Below are 13,046 nucleotides of genomic sequence, written 5' to 3' on the forward strand. Positions count from 1 at the left end.
CATAGAGTAAGTTGAACAGGTTTGTGCCAATAATGAGATTGAAAGGACACATGCCAAATTCTAAGTATTTGTATCAGCTGACTTAATTAACTGAAAATTTTACTAATTACAAATTAAATCCAATTCTTAGTCAGTGTTAACACTTCAAAACTTCCTGATTTCCTCATTCAATTCTTCCATTACATGAATTGACACCAAAAAGGAAAATAATTTATAAACATGCTAACTGAAAATACAGTAGAATTATAAACATTTATAACCAAAACAGTAAATAACCTAACCTATGAGTGACTAAATTCTCTAAAATGAACCATGGAAGTTATGAGTGTCTTCTCCAGGATTTTGACTATGAGGCTCTACAATGTCTTCAATTTCAGCATTCCTCCAGCAGAAGGCGGTACTTAATATAAGTATACGAATGAAAATCAGAGAAAATTCTATTCAAATATTCACATTGGTAGAAGATACATTTAAATGCCATGATGTGATTTCTTGAGGAAGAGAGCATCAGCACATACGACAAAGGACACTTACTCCAAAGGGATGTGTAAGGGGGAAGAGGAAACAGGCCTATTTCAACTCCATTGCAAATCTTGAAAGGGCTTCAATTCTGAGAAAGATGTCCCTAAAAACACCTCTGAAAGGAAAACCACTCAAAGAAATGCTTACCAGAAAAACCCTTGACCAAGTTTATATATCAAGTAGTTTCCTATACATTAGCATATCAAAAATCACAGAAAAGGTAATAGCCTTAGGGCAGCACAGTGATATCAGGGTTGAAAAGCATTTAGCAGAGGGGCGCCGGCATGGGGAAGTCCCTTAAGCATCCACCTCTTGATTTCAGCTCAGGTCATGATCTCAGGGTCATGAGATGGAAACCCATGTACTTGTGTCCCTCTAGCTCCCTGCTCAGTGACTCCCTCCCCTTGTGCCCCTACTTCTCTGCCCCTCCCCCGATTCATGCATGCTCTAAAATAAACAAAATCTTTAAAAAAAAAAAAAGGTTTAGCAGAGTACTTCAGAAAGCTGTGGAACAGAACAATGGCTTCATCCTTCCTTCATTTTCTTTCATCCATAAATACAGTGGCATTTATCTCCTATCACTTTGCAGCTCCTGAGAACGGAAGGGGAATAAATGAAGTAACAGTTTTGGTCCCTTTGAACAAAGTTGCTTATATAAACCTTATTTTTTCTTCACAAATCAAAGACTGGCTTGCACAGGTCACAGTATCTCAATGGACTAAAGTAAAAAATAATAAATGGCACATTCCACTCTACAGAGTATTTTCAGATTCATACTTTAATCTCAAGAACCAATGACCTCACCTCAGAATATTACAGGTTAAGCCCAGTGGCCAGGTTTACCAGCCCAAGGCAAGGACTCAGGTCTTGAACTTTAAAACCTATGTTCTATTTACTACACTACTTAATGTCCCAAATCATAGAGAATTTATATTTAATGAGAAACAACAGAAAAGAAGATGTTTTCTTATCCATCAGCCCTGCAAAATAACAACTGTAAGGTTACAAACAACCTTATATATACACACCAATGTTGAGGTAAGTTTACTTACCTTATAATGGTACCTCCTTATTCACATACCTTTAAAAATCAGGGGCTAAGAACTCAACAACAAAAAAACAACCAAAGTAAAAAAAAAAAAAAAAAAGCAAAGGTCTTAAATAGACATTTCTCCCAAGGGGAATATACAAATAGCCAATAAGCACATGAAAAGATGCTTAACATTAGGAAATGCAAATCAACCATCTTCACACCCATTAGGGTGGCTATTATAATTTTTTTAAAGGAAATTAAGTGTAGGAAAAGACGTGGCACCATTAGAACCCTTGTAAATTGCTGTTGGGAATTTAATACGGTACAGTCACTATGGAAGACAGTTTGAGGGATCCTCAAAAATTTAAGAATTACTATATGACCCAGAAATTCCTCAAAACTTCAAGAATTACTGTATACCCAGAAATTCCTCTCCTAGGTGTACACCTAAAAAAAAACTCAAAGGAGGAATGAAACAAACACTTATGCCTCAATATTCATAGCAATATATATTACTCTCAATAACCAAGAGGTAGATACACAAATGTCCATCAATAGGTGAGCGGGTAAACAAAATGTGGTTTTACCATGGAATTTTACTCAGTCTTAAAAAGGAATGAAATTGTCACTTGCTATAATACAGATGAACCTTGAAAACACTATGCTTAGTGAAATAAGCCACACACAAAAAGACAAATATTACATGATTCCTCTCACATGAAGTACTTAGAATAGGCAACTTCAGAGACAGAGCAGAATAAAGGTTACCTGGGGCTGGAGAGGAGGAACAAAGGAGTTGTTACTGTTTAAGGGGTACACAGCCTATGTTTGGGATGATGAGAAAGACTGGAAATACACAGTAGTGACAGCTGCACAACACTGTGAATGCACTTAATTTCACTAAACCGTATACCACAAAATGGTGAAAAGCTTAAGTCCTATATATTTTTAATTTATTCTATGGATATTTTACCACAATAAAAATAAAACTCAAGGGCTAAACCTATAGTTGCCAAAAACTGAAGACATAAGCAAAGAAAGTACTAAGTATTAAAACATCCCCTAATGAATGAATACAGGGAACCATAAAGTCAGCATGGCAGCTTCTAACATAAATCAGGTTTAATACTGTTGCCAACTGACACCAGAGACCTGTTTTCCCCAAGCAAATGAGAATATTACTTACGGTTTCAGATCTGCCAGAAACAAACTATGAATCTGATATCTAAGACCAACATAACTGGGGGGTAGAGAGAGATCATAGAATCTAACTCATGAGAAGTGAGAAATGTAGAAAATGAAGCTCCGAGTTACCTTTCCATGACCCTAAAATCAGTTAATGATAAAATAATAGCACCTTCCACTCTACAGAGTATTTTCAGATTTGTACTTCATCAGTCAAAAATAATGAACAATTCAGGTCTCTTTCTCCTAAACCAAAGCTTTTCTATATTAGTTTGACATTACTCATCCTCCCTCTCAAGATATAGATAGTACCCATTTTTTTTTAAAGATTTTATTTATTTGACAGAGAGAGATCACAAGTAGACAGAGAGGCAGGCAGAGAGAGAGAGAGAGAGGGAAGCAGGCTCCCCGCTGAGCAGAGAGTCTGATGCGGGACTCGATCCCAGGACCCTGAGATCATGACCTGAGCCGAAGGCAGCGGCTCAACCCACTGAGCCACCCAGGCGCCCAATAGTACCCATTTTTAAAAAGCTGATTCAAATGTCCTGAAAGTTGGATTTCAAAGAGCACCCTATAATTCTTAAATCTACCTCCCTTGGGGGAGAGTTGGGGAGGGCTCATTCTCATACTCCTCGTCACTAAAGAACAAGTTGGCATGATAGCCTATTGAGGGGATTTCAAAAAGAACAAAGACTAAATTCAAATCCTAGAAAAATGGAAAATCAATATACTTAAACAGCTTAAGGGTTTCACTTTGCTAACAGGTAGAAGGGACAAAAGAGTCTTCACACCTCAATGCCTGACTACAAAGGGACAATCACTGGCATCACCCACATCCGTAATCAAATGTACCCACACAGCTTAAGCATCCCACCAGCTCGGAAGCTCTCAGTTAAGATGACAAAATCCAAGACTCTATCTGAGAAAAGCATCCAAGAGCTCACTTGGGTAAAAAGACCAATCTTCTATGGGAAGTTACTTGCTAATCTTCTAGTTTAGATAGAGATTCAGGACTATTTAAAGACGGCAACACACAATACAGCAATGAGCAAAGCCAGAAAAGACAACGAGCAACTAAAATGCTATCGTAAACTCTTACAGGTAAATAAATGCATAAGATCTCATTCTGGCCACTAAACAAGGAACGTTATGGAACTCTCCTGCCCACAGCATTCCACAGAAAGTTCAATCACATACTTTTGTCCCCTTTCTAAGATCTAGTGCCTAAAAATTTGAGAAAAACTTCACATACCACCTTCTGCTTCCCCACTCAACACCAATGCCTTGATCTTCGAAATGTGGTCATCATGTGATGGTTCTCCCAAACGCAGTCACCAAATATTTACTGAGCTCTTCTGTGATAGATGCTATCAGGGATACAAAGACATTAGTGACCTGCTCACTATTATCAAGAGCCTTATAATCCAGTGGAAAATAAAAGATGTTTCCACATTTAAAAACAAAACAAAACAAAAACTTCCAACAATGTAGATGAGCTTGGCCCTGGCATCAGACCAAACTGAGTTAAAACCTAAGCCTTGACCTTTTAAGACTTTAGCTCTCTACACCTCAGTTACCATGGATAATGAAGACAATACCTCCCCATAGTGTGACTATGGGGTAAAAATGAAACAAGCAACGTGCTTATTAACACAGTGACTACTGCAAAGCAAGCTCTCAAAAGTCAGCAATACCCTTGTTCATTATTATTACAACAGAGACACCAACGCTGCCCCAGTGCAATAAATGGCACCAAAGTATGGAGCCCAGGACAGACTCTCTTGCTGAGGGGAACAAGCAAGTCCGGGAGAGATACTCGAGTCCAAGTTGCATCTTGAGAGATAAGGTCTTGCGAAAAGTGAACAAAGAGATCTGAGTTTTATAACCTTGGTCCAAAGCTAGCTAATTTGTTTTGTGGCCTGGGCAGTGGGGGAAATATCTAACATTTAGGGTCTTGGTTTCTTCATTTATAACTTGAAAAGGCTGAATTAAGTGACTGCTAAAATCTTCTAGAGCCAATATTCTGTGATTTGGTATAAGAGCCTGGTAGGCAGAGTAGAAGGAAGGAATCCTAGATACAGTTTATGGCATGGCTTATGAAAATTCAGAAAGATATATAACTGTACGAAAGACAGGGAAGAATCTTCTTGTTAGAGCATAGGATCCAAATGGGGGGGTGCCAGGGGATGAGACTGCTAATTCTGACTCCCCTTCCAATACAAGGGAGCTACTAGAGGTTCCCGAGCAGGAAAGTGGCTTACTAAAAGAAGAGCAACTAACCAACAGGAAAAGGATGTGATAAAACAGCATAGGGAGCAGAATAAACTGAGATATGAAGATTAAGGGGGTGACAAACAGGAGACTGAATGGATGGAATTCTGGGGTGATCGAAGGAAATGAATGGGAGCTAGCCACGGAGAAGATTTACAAATCCCCAAATTCTTGCCCCAAGTCTTTAGATTAATTAATTTGCCTTTAGAAAAGCCCCTTAAATCCTCCAGGTTTCCTTACAGAATCAAACTTTCATTTCTTCCAATTCTAAAATTCTAGGATGCTAAGATTCTGATACAACTAATCTGGATTGGGACTTGAGCTTTTTTTCCCCAAAGGTCCCTGGATGATTTTAATGTACAACCAGGGTTGAGAATCATTGTCTCTAGGCAGAGAAAGAAGACAGGAACAGTCAACAACTACTTAACAGAACATGTCTAGGTAGGCCAAAAGCGATGGGAATAGGATTCTCAGGTTCAACTGTCAGGATTTGACTTATCCTCAGACTATAAGGAGGTCAGTTTTCCCAATGAGGGCCAGGAAGGAGGTAAGGCTGTCAGTGTTGGGTAGAAAACCACTTGCTGTCAGCTGGTCATCTCATTCTTCTCCATGTCAAGAATCGGTTTCAAATACCAATTATTAAGTCAATTCATAGAACTCTCAGTACTTTAGAGATTTTTATACAATAAAAAGATGATAAAAAAACAAAAAACAAACAAACAAAAAGATGATCAAAGTGAGTCAATTTATTCACTTACTTCAAAACAAGCAAAATATTTTAATGGTCTGACTCTATTAAAACTTCCATTTCATTGACTGGTTTTCATTTACCCCACAAGTATCTATATGTGGCTTGCTTTATCTACATCAGTCACTGGGAAAAGACAATCAATACACACTAAGAATATACAAATTTAAACAGTAAGAAAAACCATTCTTTTCAGGATTTTAAAATCCAACCTGGTAAGTGCCACCACATTTCTTGGTAGACTCAGGAAAGAGATACATTAACTCTACTTGTAGAAATCAGAGACGACTTCACAGAAAAGCTGACATGTGAGCTGTGCTTTTTACGGGGACCAAGGTTTAAAAGAAGTGGCTCTTAAGCATATAAAGGCTTATCATTTTTTTTAAATATCAGGCTCAACTATTAATTACCATAATTTCTTTTCTTCAAAAATGTCACTTATCTTGAAAAGGCCAAAACATCTGAGTATCTTAATCACAGAAAAAAATCTTCAATAATTTTTTTTAAAGATAGATTTATTTATTTATTTATTTATTTATTTGAAAGAAAGAGCCCGTGCAAGCACGGTGGGAAGCGGAGGGAGAGGGACAAGCCGACTTCCATGCTAGACATAGAGCCAACAAGGGGCTTGATCTCACAACCCTGAGATCATGACCTGAGCTGAAATCAAGAGTTGGATGCTTAACTGACTAAGCCACACAGACAACCCTTTAATCATTACCAATGGACATTTCAGAGAAGAGCAATGGCTTTATCAAGCATTCTATTTCCTTAAAAATATTTGTGTAAAAATAAAACATACACAAATATATACACAAAGACACACAAAAACAAATATCAATAAAAATGTATGACAGGCTACAGTTACCTATGTTCAGGAATCAAAGGTATATTGAGGGTAGATTTTCATTTTGTTATTTTCTTTTTATTTCGAATTTACCTGACCTCCATTTGTCTTTACATAAGCAATTTTACCATATATATTCCCTATATGACACCCCAAATCCTTTGTTACAGTGATGGAGAAAATAAGTACCTCTCTAAATACACAGTCTGGTATTTCTCCCACAAGAGACACCAAGCCTGTATGGTGTTATATAGACAATCCAGGACAGATTTCAATTGCACTAATTCACAATTCATTAATATCATGAATGGGAAAGAAATATATCAAATTCTTCCAGTTGGTGTCACCATCTGGAAAATTGACAGAATGAACTTTATTTACTACATATGACGATATTCATAGTTTTTGCAGTTAAAGCAAGTTCACATATTGTTTAAAGTATTGGCTTTTGTTAAAACAAAAACAAAAACTGATGGTCTTCTTATAGATATAAAAATGATCTTATGAGGTTATCTTACAAACCAACCATGTCTAACACTGAAAAGGAATACTTCTAACTAAAACACAGTATAATCTCTTATTTACTCCAAAACTTAGCTCAATGATGAATAAATACAGAATTCCATAGTACTTCTTTCTATTCTCAGAGAAGAAATGGTTTTTGAAGACACAGTATTTTGTTTTTATTAGTATAGTATGCAGCTGTATTATTTGTACGTTTGCCCAACATTCAGTAAATGTTCAAAGTTATTTAAAAACTGGCAATCTGTATTTAATACTTAACAAAAGAGGCAAGATAGTGACTACTGAGGGCATAACAATAAAACTGAGCCACATTTATTCTGGAAAAGAAAAACCTACTAAACTGAAAAGAATGATTGCTTATGGGATAACCATTCTCCACATAAAACTGTGTAAGGGAAAAAGCCAATTTAGATAAGCAACATGTTTTTTAAAATGTCAGACAGTAACTTCCCAGAGGTTTAGAAACATGATGTAAGTCTTACGATGTTCAAAACAGATCTTCACAAATTCAGTTACACATTTAAACTCCTGATGAAACTTCATCTGTTTACCCAAATCAGAGGAAGTAAAGGTGTCTGCAGGAAACAGAGAGCAGCTCACTGATCCAACATTATGAGGCTGACCTTCTCCATGTGGAATGTTGAGGGGCATAACGTTGGGATAAATGGCAAAGGTTAGGATACAAACCCTTTCTCAGCTTCCTGAGGATGGACTTTAGAAATATGAATTATGTTGAAACCCTTGCTTTTCCAAACTCACAGTCCTTTATCCCATGGCCCAGGAAGCTGACCATCAGATTAGGAAAAAAAGTAATGAAGATGTTCAACACAAAATCTGACAACATTCACTCTTAAAATATTTTGTTCTGGGCATCTGGCTGGCTCAGTCAGAAGAGAATGCGACTCTTGATCTCACAGTTATGACTTTGAGCCCCATTCTAGGTGTAGAGATAACTTAAATAAACTTAAGAAATATTTGCTCCAATGACTACCAAATAGTAAGACAACTGTATAGATGGTAAGGAAAAAAAAAATCACAGAACATAAAATGACAAAAGACTTCAAGATCACTAACTTCACCCTGCTTTCCTATCTGTTGATGAATTAAGACTTTGGTAGCAAGGTGTTACACTGCTCTATGGCACTTTTCTGTAATTTGTGTTACGGCTAATAAAGATTTGACCCTGCTCCCCAAAGGAAATTTTACCCATTGGTGAATGAGGCTTTCTAACCTGGGCTGGCAAGTTGAGTGTCTCATTTGACTACCACCTCATTTTACCCGGTAAGAGCTTTCCTTCAAGACTTCCTTCCTGTGCTTAGAATGGGCGGCCCTATCAACACCCCCCCACCCCGGGAAACGGGGATCGAGGGGTGGCACACACTCAGCGCGGTCCTCCTCTCATCCTACGGTTCCTCCTTCCTTGGTAAACAGCGGCAGAAGCCTCTAACTCCAGAAGCCACCCAGGCACACCGCAAACTCCTCCCCCTGCCCGCTGGAAAGCAGAGCTGGCACACACCCTCAGTCTTCCCCGGAGCCTGGCTGGAGGAACCTTCGGCTTCTGTGGCAGGAGCCGGCTGGCTGGGCTGCCCCTGGGTTCCCTCTGGTCCTGCTTCCGCTTGCCCCGGGTTGCTTTTTGGGTTGGAAGAGTTGCCCGACTGCTTGGCAGTCCCATTCTTTAAAGAAACCTTTAAAGAAACATATTCCTTCCTTTCAGAGTCTGATAGGATCAAGTCAAATGGACTTAGGCAGCAACTCGAAGGGGCTCCCATTGGCCAAAGCTGGGACAATATGAACATTAAAAGAATGACTGAATTGACTGTACTTGATTGAAATACAATAAATATATAAAAATCCACAAACCAATAATGACACTCAAAAAAGAGAAAGACAAAAAAACAGGAACTAACTCTTACACTAATGGCTTATTCTGAAATGTGGTAAAAGGAAAAAATTTTATCCTGCACTTCAAATAAAAATAGTATTTCACAGTAATCAAATAGCCTGCATCGAGGAAGGAAAGCTATTTTGCATAGAAAATTGCAAGCTTATAAAGTTGAAGGAATGATAAAACTTAAAAAATCCCGGGCGCCTGGGTGGCTCAGTGGGTTAAGCCGCTGCCTTCGGCTCAGGTCATGATCTCAGGGTCCTGGGATCGAGGCCCGCGTCGGGCTCTCTGCTCAGCAAGGAGCCTGCTTCCCTCTCTCTCTCTCTCTGCCTGCCTCTCCATCTACTTGTGATCTCTCTCTGTCAAATACATAAATAAAATCTTTAAAAAAAAAAAAAAAAAAAAACTTAAAAAATCCCAATTTAGGGTACAGAGTTTCAGTCTTACAAAATGAAAAGTTCTAGAGATTAGATGCACAACAATGTCACTGTACCCTTAAAAATGGTTAAGATGTTAAATTTTAATGTTATGTGTATTTGATCAGCACTCTTCTTTAAATCCCATTTTATGATCACGTTGCCACCCCCAATAAGATAACTGATTCAGGTAAGAGTCACTAATGGATAATAATATTTAGATGAAAGATGGTAAGGAAGTTGATGTTTGTATGGTGCCAAAGTCTCATTTCTCCCAGTTTATATGCTACTCAAAGGGGAAATATAATTTAATAATGAGGAGCTCTATCTTTATCTGAATCAATCTTAGCTACATAATAATGAAAAACATGATATGGCCCCCAATAAGATGTAATATGAAACATACAACTTGGCTATGAAATACCCTTACCAAAAGTGTTTATTCTCCATTAACTGAGTCAATAGCTCTAAATTTTACATCGCGTTCAATAAAGAATATGGAAGACTACTTTGAATACCACCACATGGAGATAATCAGACAAAGAGTCTGAAGAAAGAGCCAATAAGAAATAGTCTACTAGACACTGGGCCTCTGCTTGTATCTCTCCAATAGATCACTGTCATGAAAAGACAGTGAAAAGGGATGGAAAAAGGACTATTTTAGATTACAAGAGACTTAAGTGACAAAACCAACAACCAAATGTAATATGTGCTCCTTGATAGGATCCCTATTTGATAAATAAGCTCTATAGGATGTCACAGGGATGACTGAAGACATTTTAATACAGACTGGATATTAGATAATATTAGAGAACTATTATCAACCAATTGTTATATATAAGAATAGTGTTCTGGTTAAATGGGAAAATGTCCATATTCTTTTTACAAATATATAATAAGGAAATTAGGGTGAAATGTTCCATAAGTTATTTAAATTACCTTAGAGAAAAAAATATATGGTAATAAGTCAATGCAATGAAAAAGAAAAGTATCTAGACAACGATCATCAATGGCTGCTAAAAACACACTAGGCAAAAGCTTGATGGGAAATTTACAATGGATGGATCAAGCTGACTGATAATACCTGAATCCACTGATCAAACTTCATCCCAAGAAGACAGCCAACCATACACTCTCCTGAAGAAATGCAGTAAGAAACAAACACAAATTTGTGTGACGAATTCTCCAAACCACCACCATCATCAGAATCAACCTTGAATCTGAGTAAGCCCCAGATCTACCTACCAGTATAAGAGGATATTTACAAAAGAGAAACATATTAACCACCACCAAAGAGATGCAATCAACAAAATCTAAAATGTGGGAAATTCTAAAGAAACAACACAGTTTCTTCAACAAAGAAACGGAAAGAAAAAGAGGAGAAAGAAACTACATATTTAGATATTTAAAATACATATCAACCAAATGAAATGAAGACTTCATTTGCATTCTGACATGAAAAACCAACCATAAAAACATTTATGAAACAAATGGGAACATATGAACACTCATAAATATTTGCTATTAAGGAAATATTAAGTTTTTAGATGTGACAATGGATTTCTGGTTTTGTTTTTTTATAACTGTTCATCTACTGCAAACATACAAAAATGTACTAACAAGTGAAGTGATATAATATCTAGGACTTGCTTTAAAACCATCCAGCAAGGGGCGCCTGGGTGGCTCAGTGGGTTAAGCCTCTGCCTTCGGCTCAGGTCATGATCCCAGAGTCCTGGGATCGAGCCCCACATCGGGCTCTCTGCTCAGCTGGGAGCCTGCTTCCTCCTCTCTCTCTCTGCCTGCCTCTCTGCCTACTTGTGATCTCTGTCTGTCAAAGAAATAAATAAATAATCTTAAAAAAAAAAAAAAAAAAAAACCATCCAGCAAGGGGCACCTGGATGACTCAGTCAGTCAAGCATCTGCCTTCAGCTCAGGTCACAATCTCAGGGTCCTGGGATTGAGCCCTGCCTCTGTCTCCTTGAGGAGCAAGGAGTCTGCTCTTCCTCTCCACCCCCCCACCCCCCTTCCCCACCCCCGCGCCCCTGCTGCTGCTCGTGCACTCCCTCTCACTCTCAAATAAATTTTTAAAAAAGTCTTTTAAAGAAAATAAATAGGGGTGCCTGGGTGTCTCAGTGGGTTAAGCCTCTGCCTTCAGCTCGGGTCTTTGGGTCCTGGGATCCAGCCCCACATCAGGCTCTCTGCTCAGCAGGGTGCCTGCTTCCCCGTCTCTCTCTCTCTGCCTACTTGAGATCCCTCTCACTCTGTCAAATAAAATCTTTAAAAAATAAAATAAAATAAAATAAAATAAATAAATAAAACCATCCAGCAAGGTACAAGGTAGGGAGACAGGCGTTTGGCAGCATGTAGATGACATAAAATTGACCATATGTTAATAACTAGCTAGAAGATGGGTTCATGAAGATTCATTACTCCATGTTTTATAGGTTCCAATATAAAAAGTTAAAAAAAAAAAAAGCTGGCAAAGAAGCCTTGTCAAAGCACCTTTACCTAATCACAGAATCTTCTTCATCTACGACCTAACATAATAAATACCAACTAAAGTAAAATAAATTCTAACAAAAAATTTACCAACACTGACAAGAGAAAGAAAACGGTTTTAAGGCCTATGCCACAAGGCTCACCACAAATGAAAAAAGGTTCACCACTGGTGAACACAGTGTGGACACATACCCAACTTTAACAAAGTGTTCTAAACGGGGTGGGGGGGTCGGGTGGAACTAGGTGGAGGTATATGGATGTACATTGCACTATCTTCTCTATTTGTACATCTGAAGTTTTTCATAATAAAAAGTGATCACCACAGAACACATTTACTTGATTTTACTTGATTTGCCACATATATTGTTTGTGCTTTCTGACTTTGTGTCTTCCCACTTTTATCCTTTTACTTGCAACCCCAAAGTGGGGGGGGTGGCTAGTCACCAACAATGCTTGCTTACTGGGTGGGAAATTTAACTAGCAAAACTGAAATGTTTCCATATTGTGCTAGAAAAATCAAGACTGATTTTACTGTAAAATGTCTCACTTTTAACTGAAAACCTGGTTTGTGGTCTGTAGAAATTACTAAGGCATCTTGCTTTCTCCCTTTTTGGAAAGGAAGCTGGCCTAGAAACTCTTGTGTAATTTGTATTTGGATGTGGTGTTTGCAGAGGATTATTATCTTCCCAAATTTCTAAGTGGTTCCATCTGTTTTTATGGGAAATTTGGCTCAAGGTGATTTGAGAAAATGAAGAACTAAGTAAGAAATCCAATCGCCTTTACAATTAGTCTTGCTATACTCTTTGAGTGGTTTTAAGAAATAACAGAACCAAAAACGTATTCATAGCAAAAACAAAAACAAAAATTTTTAACTGAACCTGAAGCTGATAAAAAGCATCTATGTAACTATCAATTTACAAAACAGAGGAAGAGGTTAAAACTATGCCACAGGATAAAATCAGCAAAATAAAATTTATAGGAATGATATAGGACAAACATTCCAAGTTCTTCAAAAAAATAAACTACAAGGACATAAAAAAGAGAAAGAGAGACCCAACCTGTAAAAGAATCACTATTCCACAATGTATGCGCCTAATTTGGATCTTATTTCAAAC

The 13,046-nt window shown here is 37.8% G+C and overlaps 1 protein-coding gene across 5 annotated transcripts in view; it reads right to left on the reverse strand.

Annotated features, from left to right (window-relative positions):
• Positions 1–13,046, reverse strand: part of EPB41L2 (erythrocyte membrane protein band 4.1 like 2) — a 221,906-nt gene that overhangs the window by 190,731 nt on the left and 18,129 nt on the right. The window lies entirely within an intron of this gene.

The sequence above is a fragment of the Lutra lutra genome, chromosome 6 (assembly GCF_902655055.1).
Source record: "Lutra lutra chromosome 6, mLutLut1.2, whole genome shotgun sequence".
Lineage (NCBI taxonomy): Eukaryota > Metazoa > Chordata > Mammalia > Carnivora > Mustelidae > Lutra > Lutra lutra.